Below are 21672 nucleotides of genomic sequence, written 5' to 3'. Positions count from 1 at the left end.
GGTGACAAAATTCTGCGAAACTGGTAGCGTCCAAGAAACCATCCGGCAGTTTCAAGACCGCTTCCCTTTTTCTTGTGGGGGTATCTTAAAAACCGTGTGTATCAGACTGTTCCACAAACTCTTCAGGAACTGCGAAATCGCATCACGGCTGAAATCCAAGCCCTACGACGAACACGAATGGCGAGAAGAGCTGTGTTAGAGATGCGACAACGAGCACAGATTTGCATCAATCTGAATGGTAGCCAGGTTGAAGGTCGTGCCGGACGACTTCGTTGAGACAAAACATTTTGATGGCGAGTAAACATGCTGTAATGGTTGACAATTTCAATTTCATTCACGGTGGCATAAACTGTGTTGGCAGATATTTCGGTGCACAATAAACAATGGACATTCCCTCTGTTATGCTATGCCATAAATCAATGATTCAATCGCCAGACATGCTCAATAACCACATCAATATGACTGTATAATCAAAAGAAAAATAAGCATTTCCATTTCAGTGGTACAATTTCTTTAAATGAAAAGAGCGTTTTTTCTGACTCACCCTGTATGTTTAAATAACTTGACAATTTTTTTTGATGCAAGCCGACAATGAGCTTCCCCTGTCTGAAAGACGAGCAGCCGCCACTGATACACAAATATACAGGGGTTGGACAAAATAATGGAAACACCTTAAAAAATCAACAAAATATAATTTAATATGGTGTAGGTCCGCCTTTTGCGGCAATTACAGCCTCAATTCTCCGAGGTATTGATTCATACAACTTGTGAATTGTTTCCAAAGGAATTTTCAGCCATTCTTCAGTTAGAATACCCTCCAACTCTTTTAGAGACGATGGCGGTGGAAATCGACGTCTTACTTGAATCTCTAAAACTGACCATAAATGCTCAATAATGTTGAGGTCTGGGGACTGTGCCGGCCATACCAGATGCTCAACTTCATTAGAATGTTCCTCATGCCATTCTTTAACAGTTCTAGCTGTATGGATTGGGGCATTATCATCTTGAGGTGAAGGTGTTTCCATTATTTTGTCCAACCCCTGTATATGACAGTAACGTCAAATCATTTCGACCACTTAAAGTGGTTCGATGTAGTATTGATGTTCCAAACTCTCACCAGCAGGGGGCAGTCTGGTACCAGAACATACTTAGTTTTACCAAAACCACCAATGAACCAGCGCTATGTATCCACAGACTGTATCACTCACTGAATAACATATAAAGATAATTGCTTCCACACATTTGTATTATGGTACCATCAAGTTTTCTTCTTCAAACTAAAACTCATAGACCAGGCATGTCCAAAGTCCGGCCCGGGGGCCAATCACGGCCCGCGGTCAGATTTTATACGGCCCACAGCTTCGGTTTTATATTATATTATTTATGGCCCGTTTGGACTGTTGAACCGAGTACATGAATCATAAAAGGTTCCAAATGCAGTTCCTCCTTTCACCTCATGGTGGCAGCACCACTCTAACTCTATCTGGCTCTGTGACCTTGCCGTGAACCCTTTTCGCTAATTTCTAAAAAAAAAACCGAAAGTTGACAGTGAGGGCTGCCGCTTCCAGGAGAGATGGGAATTACAAATTTTTTTCACTGAAAATCGAGGTGATTGTGTTTGCCTAATTTGTCAAGAGACTGTTGCCTTGTTTAGGGAATTCAACGTAAAGAGACACTAGCAGACAAAACATGCTAACACATACGACAAGCTAGCAGGGAGTGAGCGTTCGGAAAAAGTGAAGCAAATTCAAGCTGCTTTAAACTCACAACAGTGACTCTTCATGTGAACCTGTGAGTTCAGTGAATTCACTACCAAGGCAGGCTGCCAAGTTGCCAGGTTAGTTGCCTCTAACTGCTGGTGTTATGTACTTGTACAGGGGTTGGACAAAATAATGGAAACATCTTGAAAAATCAACAAAATATAATTTAATATGGTGTAGGTCCGCCTTTTGCGGCAATTACAGCCTCAATTCTCCGAGGTATTGATTCATACAACTTGTGAATTGTTTCCAAAGGAATTTTCAGCCATTCTTCAGTTAGAATACCCTCCAACTCTTTTAGAGACGATGGCAGTGGAAGTCAACGTCTTACTTGAATCTCTAAAACTGACCATAAATGCTCAATAATGTTGAGGTCTGGGGACTGTGCCGGCCATACCAGATGCTCAACTTCATTAGAATGTTCCTCATGCCGTTCTTTAACAGTTCTAGCTGTATGGATTGGGGCATTATCATCTTGAGGTGAAGGTGTTTCCATTATTTTGTCCAACCCCTGTAGATGTGACACAAAATATTACTTTCTGAATGATTTTGTGAAAGACAAGAGTAAGAGTCATGTTTTCATCTTAAATGTTAACAGACTTTGCATTACTGAGTAATATATGAGTAATGATTACTCACATAAGTCATGTTTAAAATGAATGTGGGGTTAAGATTTTTATTAACTTCTTGGACATTTAAGATACTCCACACAGTTTGTTCTATGTTATCTGACTCCAGATGTGAAAGGAAGGCAGAAATGTTTTGTTTTTTTTAAATTTGTTCATACCTGAGTGGCTTAGATTTGGTTACATTGCCATTTTAAAAAAAATGATATTTTGACAATGAAAATAAAGTTGTTTTTAAAATTATCGCTTTTATATGTAATTTTTACTGTTTAAAAAACGTCCGAAGGGACCACTGGCCCCTGTCAGTCTCCACATTATCAGATCTGGCCCTCTTTAAAAAAAGTTTGGACACCCCTGTCATAGACATTTATTTTGACAGTTGCTCTAAATAACACTGTCTTTTAATCTTCGCCTGCTGCATCAGCTGATAGTTTACATTATAGCTCTGTTCGTTGAGCTCTGTTTTAGCCACAGTACAACCACAAATCACCTCTCAAACAAGGTCAGAACTGTCACAGTTTAGTCTGAGCCATGGATCAATAAACCGCAAATTAGCAACAATAAAAAACACTACATAATAACTTTATAGTTTCATATGTCTCATAATCAAACTCACCCATGTAGAAGAAACATTGCCATTTCAACAACAGAAAACCTAATGCAAAATTGAAACATGGATAACCAGTGGTGAAAAAGGTCAAACAAAGAAAACAATGACACAACCAGGCTTACACTGTCCAAGGTTATTATCGTTAACGAAAACTAACGAAATGACGAAAACTAGAATTGTAACAACATTTTCGTTAACTGAAATAAATAAAAACTATAATTAAAAGAAAAAATCGATAACTAACTGAAACGGTATTGTGTGCTTAAAAAACTAACTAAAACGTATAAATATTATGGACAAAATTCCCTTAGTTTTCGTCTTTGTCACCGTCAGATGTGAAATCAATTTATTTCCCTCAAGCAACTTTAGCTGCTGGCACCATATGATATTTAACGGTCCGTCACTTCTAGTCACTTGTCGTTTAGAGTCGTCTTCTGGTCCCCACTCTAACTGGAAACACGGAGACTAAAGTTGGGAGAAAGCAGCAGAGTCCTGTCTGGGATTTATTTGAATTTGACGGCGAAGAAGATAAAAGATATTTTTAAAAAAACCTAAAACTAAACTAAAACTAAGCATTTAGAAAATAATGAAAACTAATAAAGACTAGCAAACCTGCTTGTTACAACCCTGAGGTCATATATGTGTATCTGTAATTTGTCCTGTTATCCCCCCCTGGCCTGTAGAGGGCCAGTGGTGTATTTGTCTATATATGTTTGTGTGTTTCAGTCCAGGTGGCTGTATTGGATTGGTGGAACGTGCGTCCTGGGGATTGGCCAGCCTGGAGCGCACGGGCCGCTAACTGGTGGAGGAAGACGGAGTCCGCCTTTAAAACCGCCTGTCGACAACCCAGCCCCGCTCCTCATCCTGCTCCCAACTAACGCCGCCAGTTTCACATCATTAGAGAAAGAGAGAGTTTCGACATTTTGAATTCTGTATTTATGCACATTGTAAATAGTTTATGGACACCGCAGCACTTGTTTAGGGTGAGAAGTATTTTCATCACATTTTCTCCTGTTTTTGAGTTAGGAGGCCAGGTTAGTCCTGTGTATTTTTGTTCTTTTATTTTTTTTAGGGAAGCACAGAGTGTTTGAGTTGGTTTTGTTTGTTATTTTTGTCACTGCTCACCCTACATTAATTAAACTGCTGCTCGGTTTTAATTTAACATTATTTGTCACGGTCTTCCTTGGGAGTGGGAATCGAGTGGGGAGTCATTTTATGTTATGCCTTTTTTTACTCCTAGACTAGGGCGTAACACTGCTGTAAAAACTAATTAAAACTAACTGAATTAGAGAAAAAAAGTCAAAACTAACTAAAACTAAACTATAATGAAAAATCCAAAACTATTATAACCTTGACACTGTCAGGGGCGACAGCAAAGGTATATCCCTGGAACCCCCCCAGTCTTCTGCTCCCCCAACCATTTGGAAAAAACACACCACCTGGTGTTAAAATATAACATCATGTAAACTCAAGGTAGTGGCGTGAAGAAAGAGAATAGTTAGACAATCGATTTGAACTCAGTTTAAGTTACATCGACCTGACAGTTCCAGAATAATGGTCACAGAACCAGTTTTTCCCACAAAACTCCACCTAGTGAATGAAAATGACACCAAATGAACTCTGAATGGTAGACAAAAAACGGACATTTGTAAGACGATCAATATGAACCAAATTTCATCTGCATCGGCCTACTATTGCTTGATATATGTCCAAAAAACTGATTTTCAACTGAAGCGCCCCCATTTGGATTTCTAACACTCATAGAGAAGCTGAACTCCACAGAGTTCTTCCACTAGGGGTCCACTGTGTTGGGTATCAAGGGAGAAGAAATGACATTCACACAAAGGATGTCCGGTGGTGGTGGTCGGGGTAAAACCATATCTCAGAAACTCAATTTCAGGGATATAATTAAACAATTAAAATGAACAAAAATATAACAGTTTTAGTACCTGAAATATGAACAACTAGCTGTAAAATACTGTACAATGAATATAAAAATTTGAATTGCCCAAAATATAGAAAAAATGTCATATGAAGCTTTTTCTGCTGCTGTTCCATGTTGCAGCTGCACAATGACTACAATGTTTTCCAAGATCAGTAAAAACAGATGGCAGTTGCAATGTAATAAAATAATTAGATTATATGGTTATATGCGTACCCTTATCAGAGATAGTAATGCCCGATAAACTAATGATAAATGCATTATAAATAAATAAAACCCACTTTTTATGAGACCTTAACCCTTTCATGCATGAATAATGAGAACCATAATCAAGATTATTTTTCCTGAGTGTTTTTATTCCTCTTTAGGCAGAAAAAAACCCCAATGTTATTGAATTTTTTTTTTTAATGAACCTATTTTTCATGGCACTACAAAAATGTCCACTCAGCTGAACACGATGAGTTTAATTTTTGAAGTAAAGAAACATGCATTTACTGACATACTGTGTGAAAACTATGAAATAAACACATTTTTATCCTCCTGACACCCAGCAATGCATTTTTGTCTACTGTAGGGGACAAAAGTGTGACAGTTTCACTTAAAAAAAGCTGTCCGAGCCGATAAAAAAAAAAAAAAAAAAAAAAAAAAAAAAAAAGCTGTCCATTGCAAAGGACATTCCATTAAAAAATAAATAAATACAATAATTTTCAAAAATGTATCTGAAAAAACAAACAAACAACAAACAAACAAAAAATGCGGTTTCCAAGCAAGACAATTGTTTAATGGGAAAAAGCTAAAATTTTCACTTTCCTGGGTCTCAGGAGGTTAATGCTGCTAATCTAATGTTTTCTCCCATTTGAACAGACTATAATACTAGTTATTACTCACTCAGATAACATGCAAAAAAAAATAAAACAGGACCAATGGTCCTGTATCTTAGCGGCCAAATTAAAAGCTTTGGGAAATGTATGCAGATGCCATTTATTATCACTGAGTTCTGTGTATTTATTCTATTACAGATATAGTCCATGTTTTGCTCATATTCCAATCAGATCTGTAAAAAATTCAAATTCCAACTTGATATCATTGATACTGATTTATTGGATCAATCCACTTCCTATCTGTTATCATGGGAACATTTTTCAAAGTTGCACCAAATCCAGAATCAGACCCGGATCGAAATAATTTCAATCCCTTGTGTTGACATCATCATACAGAAGCTGTATACCAAGTTTGAAGTCAATCAGAACTGGAGTTTCAGAGAAAATGACCATTGAAATGTTTTCCCCATAAGAGCCAATGTTAAATTTTGTGTCAGTTCCAGATCCAGAAGAAGATCCTGATCAGCATGTGGACATTATGTTTGGGTCATCTCCCCATCAGGGCTGGACTGGAGAAATTTACACTGGATATCATTTATATTTACTGAGTTATTACATCCATCCACTTCCTGTCTCTTATAACGGGGACATTTTTCAAAGTGGCACCAAATCCAGAATCAGATCCAGATCCAAATAATTCCACTAACTTTTGTTGAAATCATCATAAAGAAGCTGTATACCAAGTTTGAAGTCAATCAGAATTGTAGTTTCGGAGAAGAAGACGATTGAAAGTTTTGTAACGGACGAGAGACGACGCCAACGGACACCGCACGACGACACTAGCTTATGGCCTGTCGGCTGGTAAGCTACAAAAAAACTCTGTTAATTACAGTCTAATAACAATTAGCAATTGATTTAGACCAGGGGTGTCAAAGTCATTTTAGTTCAGTTCCATATTCAGCTAAATTTGATCTGCAGTGGGCTGGACCAGAAAAATAATAACATATTAACCTATAAATAATGACAACTCCAAATTTTTGTCTTTGTTTTAGTGTAAAAAAAACAAACATTAAATTATGAAAATACTTACTTTTATAAACTATCCAAAAACAAACAATCAAAAAGAAAAACTGAAAAAACTGAAATTTAAATTAAAAAACATAAGAAAATTTAGCGCAATTTTAACAATATTATTCCTCAGCTTATCATTTCTACATGTGCATTATGGATCAGATCTACAAAGACACTAAACACTGAGGAACAGGAAGAAAAATTATTAAAATTGTGCTTAATTTTCTTTAGACATTTCAGGTTGTTCATATTTGTTCAGGTTATTCACATTTTATTGTTACAGGATAGTTTGTAAATGTAAATATTTTCATAATTTAATGTTATTTTTTTGCACTAAAACAAACAAAAAAATTAAGTTGTTAATTCTAGGGTTTTTTGGCTTAATTGAAGATTTTTTTTTTTGGCTTAATTCAAGATTTTTTTTTTAACTTAATTGAAGATTCTTTTGCTTAACTGAAGATTTTTTTTTTGCTTAATTGAAGATTTTTTTTTTACTTAATTGAAGATTTTTTTTTGCTTAATTCATGATTTTTTGCTAAATTTGAGATGTTTTTGGCTTAATTCAAGATTTTTTTTAACTTAATTGAAGATTTTTTTTGGCTTAATTGAAGATTTTTTTTGCTTAATTGAACATTTTTTTTTACTTAATTGAAGATTTTTTTTTTTTTTGGCTTAATTCATGACTTTTTGCTAAATTTGAGATTTTTTTGGCTTAATTGAAGATTTTTTTTACTTAACTAAAGATTTTTTTTGGCTTAATTGAAGATTTTTTTGCTTAATTGAAGATTTTTTTTTTTTGCTTAATTCATGATTTTTTGCTAAATTTGAGATTTTTTTTGGCTTAATTGAATAATTTTTTTTTACTTAATTGAAGATTTTTTTTTGCTTAGTTGAATTTTTTTTTTTTTTACTTGAAGATTTTTTGGCTTAATTCATGATTTTTTGCTAAATTTGAGATTTTTTTTTGGCTTAATTGAATTTTTTTTTTTTTACTTAATTCAAGATTTTTTTTGGCTTAATTCAAGATTTTTTTTTTCTTAACTGAAGATTTCTTTTACTTAATTGAGGATTTTTTTTTTACTTAATTGAAGATTTTTTTTTTGGTTTAATTCAAGATTTTTTCCTTAATTCAAGCAACATTTTTTTTTTTGCTTAATTCAATTCAAGAATGTGGAATTTTTGCACTTGGCAAAAACATCCCAGGGGCCGAACTGGACCCTTTGGCGGGCCGCATTTGACCCCCGGGCCATATGTTTGACACCCCTGATTTAGACCAACGAACAGGAAAGTCACAGTAATGGTATGAATTGCAGTGTATTGGATGATATATAAGTGTCCACGGTGTTGGCTGATATGGAACTAAAACAACAAAACCCATGAATATACAAGAGAACAGCTGGAGAAGAACTGTCCACTGGAGTGACCACTGTACATGAAAGGGTTAAAGAGAGAGAGAGGGAGAGGGAGCCACCTCAGTTTGGAGTACAGTTCACAATGGTGCGTACTAAAGTTATCGGCACTAATAAATCTTAAGGCTAGAACAGCTAATATGCGCTCTTCCATATTCGTATCCTGGCAGGACACATTACAGTAGAGTTTCCACATGTCATACACTCATGCACACTCCAGACCGACCGAGTTAAAGACAGACTAATGGCCTAACTCATACTGTGAGCTGGCCTCATTTTTTGCCGTGCTCACCGGAGCATCACCTCGCCTCCTCTCCTTATTCAGGTGAGGGGGCAGAGCATAAGTCAAACAGAGAACATCACCCCCGGGGCCTCCGTGCCGTCTATTGCTATAAAAAGTCATGTTCACCTCTTCGACTCGGCCCAGGAGACGGTTAGAAGGAGGCAGGGATGGATGAGAGGTGACACGCTCCCTGTTATAGAAGGAGTTTCTGCACTGAGACTAAAAGTGTGACATTAAACTCACAGCAAATGATATAAACACAGAGGAATCACTAAACTGAGGGGTTAGCGGCGGTTTCAACCGGGGCGGAAAGTACCGACTCATCTTATCAAGACTGGAGCGCCCCTGAGAACATGTCTGTGATGTTCTGAGGGGTTTCTAAACGTTTGGCAAGGTGCATTTCCATTTTTGTGCATCATCATCATCATCATCACAGGTCATGTGTAAAATTAGGCCGTTATTGATGTATGATTCATGCATGAGTCTGATTCATCTGCAATTCACTTTAACAAAGATACCAGGCATGCTGAGTTTTCCTGCCAGCGTGATCAAAGAGCCATCAAAACTTTCCTGACGCAAATGGTTGCAAAACAACAGGGTAGAAGAAGAAACTTTCACTTTTTATACAGTAAAACCTTGTCTTTTGTAGGTTAATCCTCCCTCAGTGTTCATTATACAGGGTGGGGAAGCAAAACTTACACTGAACATTTAGTTGTTTTTTCTCAGCAGGCACTATGTCAATTGTTTTGAACCCAAACATATATTGATGTCATAATCATACCTAACACTATTATCCATACCTTTTCACAAACTTTTGCCCATATGAGTAATCAGGAAAGCAAACGTCAAAGAGTGTGTGATTTGCTGAATGCACTCGTCACACCAAAGGAGATTTCCAAAATAGTTGGAGTGTCCATAAAGACTGTTTATAATGGAAAGAAGAGAATGACTATGAGCAAAACTATTACCAGAAAGTCTGGAAGATACTATTAAAGAAGAATGGGAGAAGTTGTCACCCCAATATTTGAGGAACACCTGCGCAAGTTTCAGGAAGCGTGTGAAGGCAGTTATTGAGAAAGAAGGAGGACACATAGAATAAAAACATTTTCTATTATGGACATTTTCTTGTGGCAAATAAATTCTCATGACTTTCAATAAACTAACTGGTCGTAACTAACTACACTGTCTTTCAATCCCTGCCTCAAAATATTGTAAATTTTGCTTCCCCACCCTGTAAATACATTTAAATGAAGCAGTTTATTAAGAGTTAGAATATCCATCGTTTTTTACACTAGTTCAGGGGTGTCCAAACTTTTTTTAAAGAGGGCCAGATCTGATAATGTGGAGACTGACAGGGGCCAGTGGTCCCTTCGGACGTTTTTTAAACAGTAAAAATTACATATAAAAGCGATAATTTTAAAAACAACTTTATTTTCATTGTCAAAATATCATTTTTTTTAAAATGGCAATGTAACCAAATCTAAGCCACTCAGGTATGAACAAATTTAAAAAAACAAAACATTTCTGCCTTCCTTTCACATCTGGAGTCAGATAACATAGAACAAACTGTGTGGAGTATCTTAAATGTCCAAGAAGTTAATAAAAATCTTAACCCCACATTCATTTTAAACATGACTTATGTGAGTAATCATTACTCATATATTACTCAGTAATGCAAAGTCTGTTAACATTTAAGATGAAAACATGACTCTTACTCTTGTCTTTCACAAAATCATTCAGAAAGTAATATTTTGTGTCACATCTACAGGGGTTGGACAAAATAATGGAAACACCTTCACCTCAAGATGATAATGCCCCAATCCATACAGCTAGAACTGTTAAAGAACGGCATGAGGAACATTCTAATGAAGTTGAGCATCTGGTATGGCCGGCACAGTCCCCAGACCTCAACATTATTGAGCATTTATGGTCAGTTTTAGAGATTCAAGTAAGACGTTGACTTCCACTGCCATCGTCTCTAAAAGAGTTGGAGGGTATTCTAACTGAAGAATGGCTGAAAATTCCTTTGGAAACAATTCACAAGTTGTATGAATCAATACCTCGGAGAATTGAGGCTGTAATTGCCGCAAAAGGCGGACCTACACCATATTAAATTATATTTTGTTGATTTTTCAAGATGTTTCCATTATTTTGTCCAACCCCTGTACAAGTACATAACACCAGCAGTTAGAGGCAACTAACCTGGCAACTTGGCAGCCTGCCTTGGTGGTGAATTCACTGAACTCACAGGTTCACATGAAGAGTCACTGTTGTGAGTTTAAAGCAGCTTGAATTTGCTTCACTTTTTCCGAACGCTCACTCCCTGCTAGCTTGTCGTATGTGTTAGCATGTTTTGTCTGCTAGTGTCTCTTTACGTTGAATTCCCTAAACAAGGCAACAGTCTCTTGACAAATTAGGCAAACACAATCACCTCGATTTTCAGTGAAAAAAATTTGTAATTCCCATCTCTCCTGGAAGCGGCAGCCCTCACTGTCAACTTTCGGTTTTTTTTTTAGAAATTAGCGAAAAGGGTTCACGGCAAGGTCACAGAGCCAGATAGAGTTAGAGTGGTGCTGCCACCATGAGGTGAAAGGAGGAACTGCATTTGGAACCTTTTATGATTCATGTACTCGGTTCAACAGTCCAAACGGGCCATAAATAATATAATATAAAACCGAAGCTGTGGGCCGTATAAAATCTGACCGCGGGCCGTGATTGGCCCCCGGGCCGGACTTTGGACATGCCTGCACTAGTTGCTTCATAAACACACAGTATCTATCACGTACAGTAGCATAAAAAAGTTTTCAGACACCCTTAAAATGTTACACCTCACATCTTTTTTGCGTATCAGAAAGTGTGCCGGCATCAGAGACACAAACAAATGCAAATGATTTCTTTATTTAGTATAAACAATAAAAAAACTAAACTAATTCCTTAAAGGTGCAGGAGACTTTCATGACCAATTTTTCATCAAATCAGTCAAACCTCAGTCATATCCTCAGTATCATGAATCTGTAAGTCTGTGTCATTATTCACCTGAATCTCTTGCATTACGGTGAACAGTTTCTTAGTGTCATCCACCAGAAACAAACCATGTGTTTACAAAAGAGCCGGGAGGTTCTGAATTAAAAAATAGTACTAGTAGTAGTAAAAGTAGACTGACAAAAAGGTATTCATCTGTTTACATTTGCTTCATATACCAGTCAATTTTTGCTGCACAAACATTTACAACAAAAGTCAGTTTTCTTTAGCGTAGTTCAGTCATTTCTTTGTGGTTCTGTAAATTTAATGCACAAAAACTTTGCTTTATCCTTGACATATTCTGTACAAACTAATCCTAAACAGTCACTCTGAGGTAAAACATATAGAGACATCTTTTGGCTTCAGACAGTTTTTTTTTTTTTTCTATTTCAGTTCTAAAATGGCTCTTTAGACTGTAAAATTTACATTTTTAGTTATTTACAGAGGACAAAAATTGTAATCATTTAGAACATTTAAAATCACAGTTATGGATTTTAAAAAAAACAAAGCATCAGTGTTGAGAGAAATTAAGTAAAAACCATCTTTGAGGCATTTTAGAAGTAAAGATAACAATTTAAACTAAACTAACCAATGTAGTGCAATGATATTCATTACAATATAAAACTATATTATGACATTTATGATTACAGTTTTGTATCCCAGACCTCTGTTAAAAAAGAAACACCTGAATTCAACGTGTCCCAATACTTTTGTCCATATAGTGCATAACAAATACACGGAGTTTCCAAAAACTTTCTTCCACCACTGTATCTGTATCTGAATGGAATACTTCACACTCAGGTTGCAACCCTACAAACTAGCCAAAGATATTTATAATAACACAGTGAATGAGTTTTGAGGGTGGAACAAAAGGACATGGGAACGTTTAGGAGAGGACAGGCGCTTAATAAAATTAAATGGGCTCAGTCAATGTCATGGCAATTAGTTTGTTAGTTTATGTAATACCGTGCGTGCGTCCGAGCTAACAGTGGGTCTTCAGCCGGAGGGTCGGACATAACAAGAGTTCTGATAATTTGCTCGGTGAATTGTAAAGTGTCAATTAAAATCTCTTGTGTACGAGTGGAGTAAAGGTCAGGGTTTCACTAAAAATATTGGTTTTAAGGACGAATTTAAGCTACAGGAATGTAGGGCCAACTTTTAAAGATACTTTAAAGGAGTGATATTTTGCTTTTTTAAATGGAATCATGCATTTTTAAACATTTCCCTGTGGTCTACATAAACTGTAAACGCTCTGCTTGGGTCTGAATTCTTCATTCATTCAACTCCACAGGTCCATCTTCAACCCTATTTCTGAGTAATGACACCAGAAAGGTCATTTGGAGCGCTGGCCCTTTAAATGCACATGAGACACTTCCGGCCCCGCCCCCTCCAGGTTATTGGCTGTGCTGCTCTGTCCCGTTCAACCAACAACTGAACATTTTAGGTAATCGGCTCAAAGTTTGGACATATTTTCAGTTTTTACAACAACCGCTGCTGCTGACAATCAATTATGTCGTACTCTGAGAAATGTTCATCGGAAGTCTTGACCTTATATGTGCAAATGTTGTGATGTAACTAGTTAAAAAATGTAACAAACAGGTTGTAGAAATCCACTCGATTTTTACCAAAATGACTAGAAACATAACTTTGTAACACCTGGAGGGTTCAAATTCAAACTTTTTAAACTATTAGGGTCCAAATACACAAATAAATGAACCAAAGACTAATAAAAGTGGGTTTAGATAAATATGAGCCCTTTAAGAAAATATTTTACACAACATAACACAGGAGTTGGTGATCTTCTACTGCCTCAATGAACCACATAATAACACAAAGACAGTAACCGATAGAGAACAAACCATAGAACAATTCAATGACTTCGGTTCAATGTCTGAGATAATGTAGTGAAAATATAAATACAACAAACATTTCAACTGACTTCTACTCTGAGGCCATTGTCGTGCTCATACTGACAATTACAACAAAATGCACTATGTTATAACTATTCAGGTGGTAATTTCTTATAATTTCTCACAGTAAAAGGCTTCCTTCTTGGCTATAAAGCACCAGGACAGGACCAAACCTGTCAAAATAGACAGTTTGTTTAGGGTTGTTTTTGTTTTGGGTTGTTTTTGTTTTTGTTTTGGGTTGGTTGTTTTTGTTTTGGGTGGGTGGGTTGTTTGGGTTAGTTGGTTGGTTGGTTGGTTGGTTGGTTGGTTGATTGTGTTGGTTGGTTGTGTTGGTTTATTTTGAGCATTTACAGAATACATGCAAATTCAAAATTTAAAAAAAAAATCATTCATCTGTACTTGCAAAGGAGAGGGAAGAAGAAAAACTTATTTAATCCCGCCCCCATTCTCATCATCAAATAACTGAACATAATAACATTTATATTTATTTTTATTGTTATTATTATTATTATTGTTATTATTATTATTATTATTATTATTATTACATTTTAAATACTCACTCCTGTCCTTAGACTTCAACCCAGAAGAGTGAACAAAATAGGCCTATACCAAATTAGAACAAACTCATTTGACAGAATTAATATTATATAACCAAAATGTGTGTGAAAAATAGAAACAAAGTAGAAGCTTGAACAGTAACGGATGAAAACCTGCATAAATGTGCATTTTCTTTGACAGATTTTCTCACAAGTCCATTAAAATTTGCAATTTACTTGGATGAAAACCCTCCCACTGATTATTAATATAACAACTTAACTTGAAAAAAGCCAAACTAACCCTTAAAATAACTCAATCCATCTGTCGCTGAGGACGACTCCTACCAAAAGAAGCTTTAATTACACCCAAAGCTACCACGATGGCCTCAAAAGAAGAAAAATCACAAGCAGCAAACAACTTCCCCAAGTGCGGTGGAGTTTATCAGCGGGTTCTGTGCAGACCACACATTCAATCAAACATACAGACGATCAATATGACCCAGTTTCCTGCTCGGCATCAGCAGCGACCTGCTGTACAGTGAGGTACAGTAGGCTTTGTAGAGCCTTTTAAAGACTGGATGCTTAGAACAATGCCCCCTCAGGAGCTTGTTAAAACAGGCGAACGTACTAATGTTTTCAGTGCGATGCGTCCTAATGAAAGCTCTCCACGCTGCATCATCCTCCCTATTCACTCCAGCCTGGCTGTGTCTCTGTTTGTGCTGTTATTTTCAGCTTTTTCTCTGGAGGCAGGAGGTGTGCGTGAGTGCTTCCTGAATAGAACACAGAGAAAAGGGGAGCGGGATGATGTTAATAGGGGTTGCACTCAGGAGAGGAGGAATCTGGAGTGGAGAGGCTGGATTTAACACGAAAAAAAACATCAACGTAAGGAAAAAAAAAAAAAAACGAAAGAAAAAAAACTCACTCTCGCACACATACACACAGATAATGTGTCGTCCTCTACATCAGTATTCTCTTCATGTGTCTCCAATGATCACAGCGATGCATGGATCTACTTTGGACTCTGGCTCCATCTAGTGAAGAAACCTCAGCAGCTCAATGACCGACCACAGCCTGAACATGTGTGTGATTTATGACATGATAAAGTCCTACTGTTCAGACTCACTGACTGATTGACTCCTTATGGGCAGTATTTCAACTAAATGTCTTTCAAATGTGTTCTTAATTGTCTACTGTGCATTTTATCCAGGGTGGAAATAATTAAATACTTTCAGAGTTGGTATTTGTGCACTGGAAATATAAGAGACAGATGGGATTTTATTGTCTAATAAAAACATCCCAATAATCTCCAAACAACCAAGCGTTACTTGCTAACGTTCTTAATTCATTTTCATCATCTTAGGACCTGTACTTTACTTTTTACATCCAGAAGTTAACTTTTATTTACCTCAACTGCAGAGAAAAACAGGCCTTTTCCTAAAACATGCAGAAACTAGTGCAAAACCATTACAGTGTTTGCTCTTTATCCAAATAAAAACTCCAGACTTTTTCCAAAACTGTGATTTTTTTCCCCCCCAAGACCCTGACTTTATGTACTTTTATACTAGGGATGTAGCGATTACCGGTATAACGATAAACCGCAGTAAAATTGCAGACGCTTACTATTACCGTTTAAATTCTAATTCTCATGATAACCGTGTTTGATTACCGCACTTTTCCAGAGAAAATGACTTTGTAAAGATCTGCTTTTATGTCAATTATTTGAGTATAGTTTTAATTTATTACAATTTTAATTGTATATACCTAATATTTGGAACCAATATTCACTTTTAAAGTCTTTGAAAAGGTTCGTTAAGCATCTGTGTGTTATTTATGCAATAAATTATATACATTTTTCAAATCGGATTTTATCTTTTTTTTTGTGTTTTCTGGCCTTTTATGTTTTCATAGTAGGTTAAAGTGAAAAAATAATAGACAGATGAAAGAGATGAAGTTGTGCTGAAAAAACAGATCCCAAACATGGGTATAGTCAACATTTGTTTCTATAGTATATAAAGGCAAAATCAAAAGGACTGAAAAACGGTCAAAATAGACTCAGACCACTAAGGGTTAATATTTGAATGTTTCTGCAACAGAAGGGACATTGTGCCAATTATTTTATTTGTTTTTTTGTTTTGTTTTTCAAAATACAACTTGCTTCAATTATTTCAGTGTGTGTATTAGTACTTTTTAAACATTTCGAACACAGTTTCAACAATACCGCGATAATGATTACCGTGATAATTTTGGTCACAATAACCATGATATGAAATTTTCATATAGTTACATCCCTATTTTATACTTTGTACCTACTTTTTTGGTTTAAATCGTGCCTGTTGTGTGTAGTAGAAAAGTTCATTTTAATAAATGAATGAATGAATGCATGCATAATTCGCAGTAAACTATGTTTTACTGACAGAAACGTTTTCAAAACATATCCATGCACTTCTGTAATCTTCATATCACACAAACAAATTTCACTACAATCATTCCAGTACCGACCTGTTAGTGAAATCATGTCTAGTTTTTATACCTTTTCCTCATGTATTCCTTATCTTACAAGATTATGTGCCTTTGAGCATACTCTAAAATTCAACTATGAGACAAACTTTTTTCCATACTCTATCAAGATGTTCACACAAAATTCCAGATCAACAGAAACACCAGGGACAGGACAGGAGAAGCGGGTCCGGCTGTGATCAGACACTAACATGGTTGGTCTGGTTCTTACTGTGGCCCGGTTCCACTCTGCCGGTCCCTGGTCAGACTCGGCCTGTAAATGTCACCCTCTGGACCACCCCCCCTTCACCGTAACACTGTGACAAACCGTTCTGCGCAGACTCTGATCAGACGGACCGGAGTTCAACTGATCCAAACCAAGGTTCGAATAGTTCTGGATTTTTCAGTCTACTTTAGTTTTATTTAGTTTGGACTTTTTTTTTCTCTAATTCAGTTAGTTTTAATTTGTTTTTAGGGCAGGTTTGCTAGTTTTTATTAGTTACTTCCCCACAGATAGGCCTAGGCCCTGGGACCAACCCATTACCTTTTGGGCCAAGTAGGCCAAAGTTCAAGGTCACAGCAAGGTCACAACATCTACAATTTTCCTATCTGTCATTTTCGAAAATTCATAAAAAATTCAAAACAACTCTGATTAGCCTCCAATTCGATCCACTCATAGCTTAGAACAATATCTTTTATCTTGTAAATTGTCCACATCCACTGTGGAATGTGGACTCTGTGGACATTTACATTTAACAGTGAAAATCCCATTTACCACACATTTTCATTTACGTATGTTTCTATCTGGTTTCCTCCGCCAAGGGGGTTCTGTTTTTACCAGCGTTGGTTTGTCTGTCTGTCTGTGTGCAAGATAACTCAAAAAGTTATGGACGGATTTGGATGAAAATTTCAGGAAATGTTGATACTGGCACAAGGAACAAGTAAATGATTACATTTTGGTGGTGATCGGGGCGGGGGCACTGATCTGCCTTGGCGGAAGTCTGTTCTCTCTGAGTGCTTTTCTAGTTTGTTGGTTTGTTGGTTTGTTTGTTAGCAAGATAACTCAAAAAGTTATGGATGGATTTTCAGGAAATTTTCAGGAAATGTTGATACTGGCACAAGGAAGAAATGATTAAATTTTGGTGGTGATTTGGGGGGGGGGGGGGGGGGATCTGTCTTGGCGGAGGTCTGCGCTCTCAGAGTGCTTTTCTAGTTTTAATTCTAGTTTTTTTTTTTTTTTTTTTATATATCTTTTCTCTTCTTCTCTGTCGTCGTATTCAAATAAATCCCAGACAGGACTCTGCTGCTTTAGTCTCCATGTTTCCAGGTAGAGTGTGGACCAGAAGACGACTGGAAACCACAAGTGAACACAAGTGACGGACCGTGAAGTGCCGTATGGTGCCAGCAGCTAAAATTGCTACAGCGAAATAAATCCCTTTCGTATCAATCCGACATTGACAAAGACGAAAACGAAGGGAATTTTATCCATAATGTTTATCCGTTTTAGTTAGTTTTGTAAGCACACATTACAGTTTCAGTTAGTTATGGGTTTTTTTTTTCCTTTTATCTATAGTTTTTATTTATTTCAGTTCACGAAAATGTTTTTTCAATTCTAGTTTTTGTCATGTCGTTAGTTTTCGTTAACGATAATAACCTTGATCCAGACACAGAACACCAGTGAGTCGCACTAAACCGTCATATTCAGTCCTGTGTCAAAGTTTTATGCTGCCTTCACATGCTACTGGGAATAGTAAAATTCACAAACCGTCATGTCCAGTCCCGTGGTCCACGTCCATGTCAGTACAAAACAAAATGAGGGCCTTTCTATTTCCTCCTAATCTGTGGATTACACCATTAACCTTAGCTCAGATCCCCATTTTATCAACTCTACTGCTTCTAGAACCCCTGGATTCCCGTGAGTCAACGCGCTAATTTCACATTAATATGTCTGTTGTCTACATGTAATAAAAGGGTTTTTGAAGGGTTTTTACAAAGTGGACATGTTTGACCGTGGGCTACTACATTTATACCATTACAGCTCTGTAGGTTGATTATATTGACACTATCTGACATGACTATATGACCTCGCTTCCCACAGACCCGCATTAGACAAAGTAGGCTTTATTTTAAAATCATTCACAAAGAATCAATTAGAACGGCTGGGATGTGACGTGTGAAAATAACAGGATGGCTTTGTGTGTTTGGTAAATATGAGGATCCATGCAAGAACATTTTGTGAAAACGAAGTAAAGTTGTCAAATGCATGGAGTAGATATCTGAGATATAGTGGAGTACAAGTATAAAAGGTACATAAAATACAAGTAAAAACTGGAATAAAAGAACTTAATTGGATCCCACCTCTAACAAACCCTCGTCTGACAAATGCCACCTGTTGACAAACGGATACGACTTCAGATTATTATCACAAAGACGCCTCTAAAACCTGCCGTGAAGGTGACACGTTCCGCTTCGTTTGTGGGTTTCACTCTCCAAATAAATAAATAAATAAAATTACCCCAGAGCTGCAAAGCCTGCAGCTGAAAAAATGTCGATAACAATAAACGCAGCAGCAGCACCAGAGAAAAGACAGCAAAAAAAAAAAAAAAAGAGAGAAAATATTGGGTTTCAGCTTCCAGTGATGCGTCATCAGAGCAGCAAGATTTGACGCATTCACTGCTTCGTAAAACACAGTGCGTCATGACTCAGTGAAAGGAGAGATATGTTAGAGAAGGAGACGTAAGCAGCAGGTTATTGGACGTATACTGGACGTCATCCTTTTAGTCTCTGAGGAAGATGTGAGAGAAGCAGATGTGTCAAAAAAAAAATTCACAAAAAAAAAAAAAAAACTCAGTGAACCATGAAGGCGACACTAAGGTCAGTAAATATTATATAAGTTTATATTTCACCTCAGACCATTGTATTTTACATTATATTCTGCTTATTTATTTTATATTATATTTATTACAATATAAACCCACTGTAAATAAATCATTTATACATAAACATATTTTTAATGGACTGAATCCCTGTGCACATCTACGACGGCGTATTAGGGCCACATAAGAAAAAAAAAAAAACAAAACAAAACGCTTGTCACCACGAGAATAAAGTCGTTATTTAATGAGAATAAAGTCGCAGTTTTAAAAAAAAGTCATTATTTAACAAGAGTAAAGTCGCTAATTAATGAGAATAAAGTCGTTAATTAATGAGAAAGAAGTCATTAATTAACAAGAATAAAGTCATTATTTAACGAGAATAAAGTCGTACTTTTATGAGATTAAACTCGTAATATTTACCTCCGCCAAGGAGGTTATGTTTTTGCCAGGGTTTGTTTGTCTGTCTGTCTGTCTGTCTGTCTGTCTGTCTGTCTGTCTGTCTGTCTGTCTGTTAGTGTGCAACATAACTCAAAAAGTTATGGACAGGTTTGGATGAAATTTTCAGGGTTTGTTGGAAATGGGATAAGGAAGAAATGATTAAATTTTGGTGGTGATCGGGGGTGGGGGGGCCCATGGGGGGGGGCACTGATCAGCCTTGGCGGAGGTCTGCGCTCTCCGAGTGCTTCTAGTTTGAAAATTCGACAGAGTTTCCGGTTTTACGGCGAAGGCAATAAGCGAAGCAGCAATCTTCTGTTGGACTCATGAACTCACAGTCGAATCCCCACAGTTTGTTCAGAAACACAGACCCTCTGTGTTCAGTTCTCTGGTGTTTCCACTGATAACCCTATAGCTGAACACTTCACCAGTTTCTCCTCCATAAAAGAGGCAATTTGTTACAAATCAGTTCAGTTCTTACAATAAAACCCAAATGTGTGCAGACTCACTTCAAAGTCCTCAGACTAATGTGTTGATAGAGGATAGACTAATGAAAGCAGAACTTCACTAAATGTTTCAAGTTCTACATCAATGATTAGGTACAACTTCTCATTATATTATGACTTTATTCTCATTAAACAATGACTTTATTCTCGTTAATTAATGAGTTTTTTAAGACTACGACTTTATTCTCGTTAAATGACTTTATTCTCGTAGTGACAAGCGTTTTTTTTTTTTTTCCTTGTGTGGCCCTAAAACGCCATCGTACACATCCACTCACTGTATAAAAAGTCCTATTTACACTCTGTTCATATTATAATATAAATCCACTGTAATTCTCAACCCGTTGTTGTCCTTGTCTCTAGTCGAATGTTTGTTTGTATTAGGTCTATGTTTAAGTGTGTTTAGGTTTATGCTGAAATTGTACAACATGAGCAAAGAAAAAAAAAAGCCAGATTCCTTGTATGTGTTCACATACTTGGCCACTGAAGCTGATTCTGATTCTTAATTCTTGGGAAAATTATAAGCACAAACTATGTGATTCCGTAAACACATGTCATAATGCATCCTGTTTTTGCCCCCTGTTCCCATGTCCCACATTTTGAGATAACGTCCCACATATTAACCCTTTCATGCATGACATCCACATTTATGGACACATTGTTTAAAGGGTTTTAGGCAATATCCTCCAAACCACATGGGGGCAGTCTCTATAGACCCAAAGCAATGCAATGAAAAAAAGGATCATCTTAGTTTTAGAAGTTGGACTGTTCTGTGATCTCATACAGTTACCCTCCTCGGACCCAGCTATGGGTTTACTGTGCACAAGAGTGTGGACAGACAAGAGTTTCACAGCTTTATACAAAAAAAAAAAAAAAAATTGTCCACTGCAAAGGACATTCCAAAAAAAAATTTGAGGAAAAAAAGCATCGGAAAAAACTGTTGCATCATTATGTTTCCAATATAAGCAATTAGGCCTATTTCATAAAAACAAAACACTGTACTTTACTGGTTCTCAGGAGGTTGTTCTTAATAAAACCTTATTTAAAAAAAAAAAAAAAATCAAAACGCATTTCAATTTTAGCCTAATTTTGACAAATAAAATCAACCTAAAAAAAAAAAAAAAATCTAGATATTTTTTGTCATAATTCATGTATGAAAGGGTTAAATACATGAGTTCAAGCAGATTAAACACATGTTTACATCAGAATATATAATAAACAGTATTCACTTACGCACATTTTTTTGTCCGTTTTGTTGTTTTTAATTCATATCATTGCTTATCTTGTTCATTTTTTAGGTTTTTTTGTTCACTCTTGTTAATATTTATTTTTTTTATTTATTATAATTTGTAGTTTATTTTGTTCATTAATGT

General features: G+C 36.4%; 1 protein-coding gene across 4 annotated transcripts in view; it reads right to left on the bottom strand.

The window, feature by feature from the left end:
• ano10a (anoctamin 10a) overlaps nt 1-21672 on the bottom strand; it is a 109889-nt gene that overhangs the window by 55371 nt on the left and 32846 nt on the right. The gene's annotated exons all lie outside the window — the stretch shown is intronic.

The sequence above is a fragment of the Sphaeramia orbicularis genome, chromosome 16 (assembly GCF_902148855.1).
Source record: "Sphaeramia orbicularis chromosome 16, fSphaOr1.1, whole genome shotgun sequence".
NCBI classification, from domain to species: domain Eukaryota; kingdom Metazoa; phylum Chordata; class Actinopteri; order Kurtiformes; family Apogonidae; genus Sphaeramia; species Sphaeramia orbicularis.
This window is presented reverse-complemented; position numbering and strand designations above follow the sequence as displayed.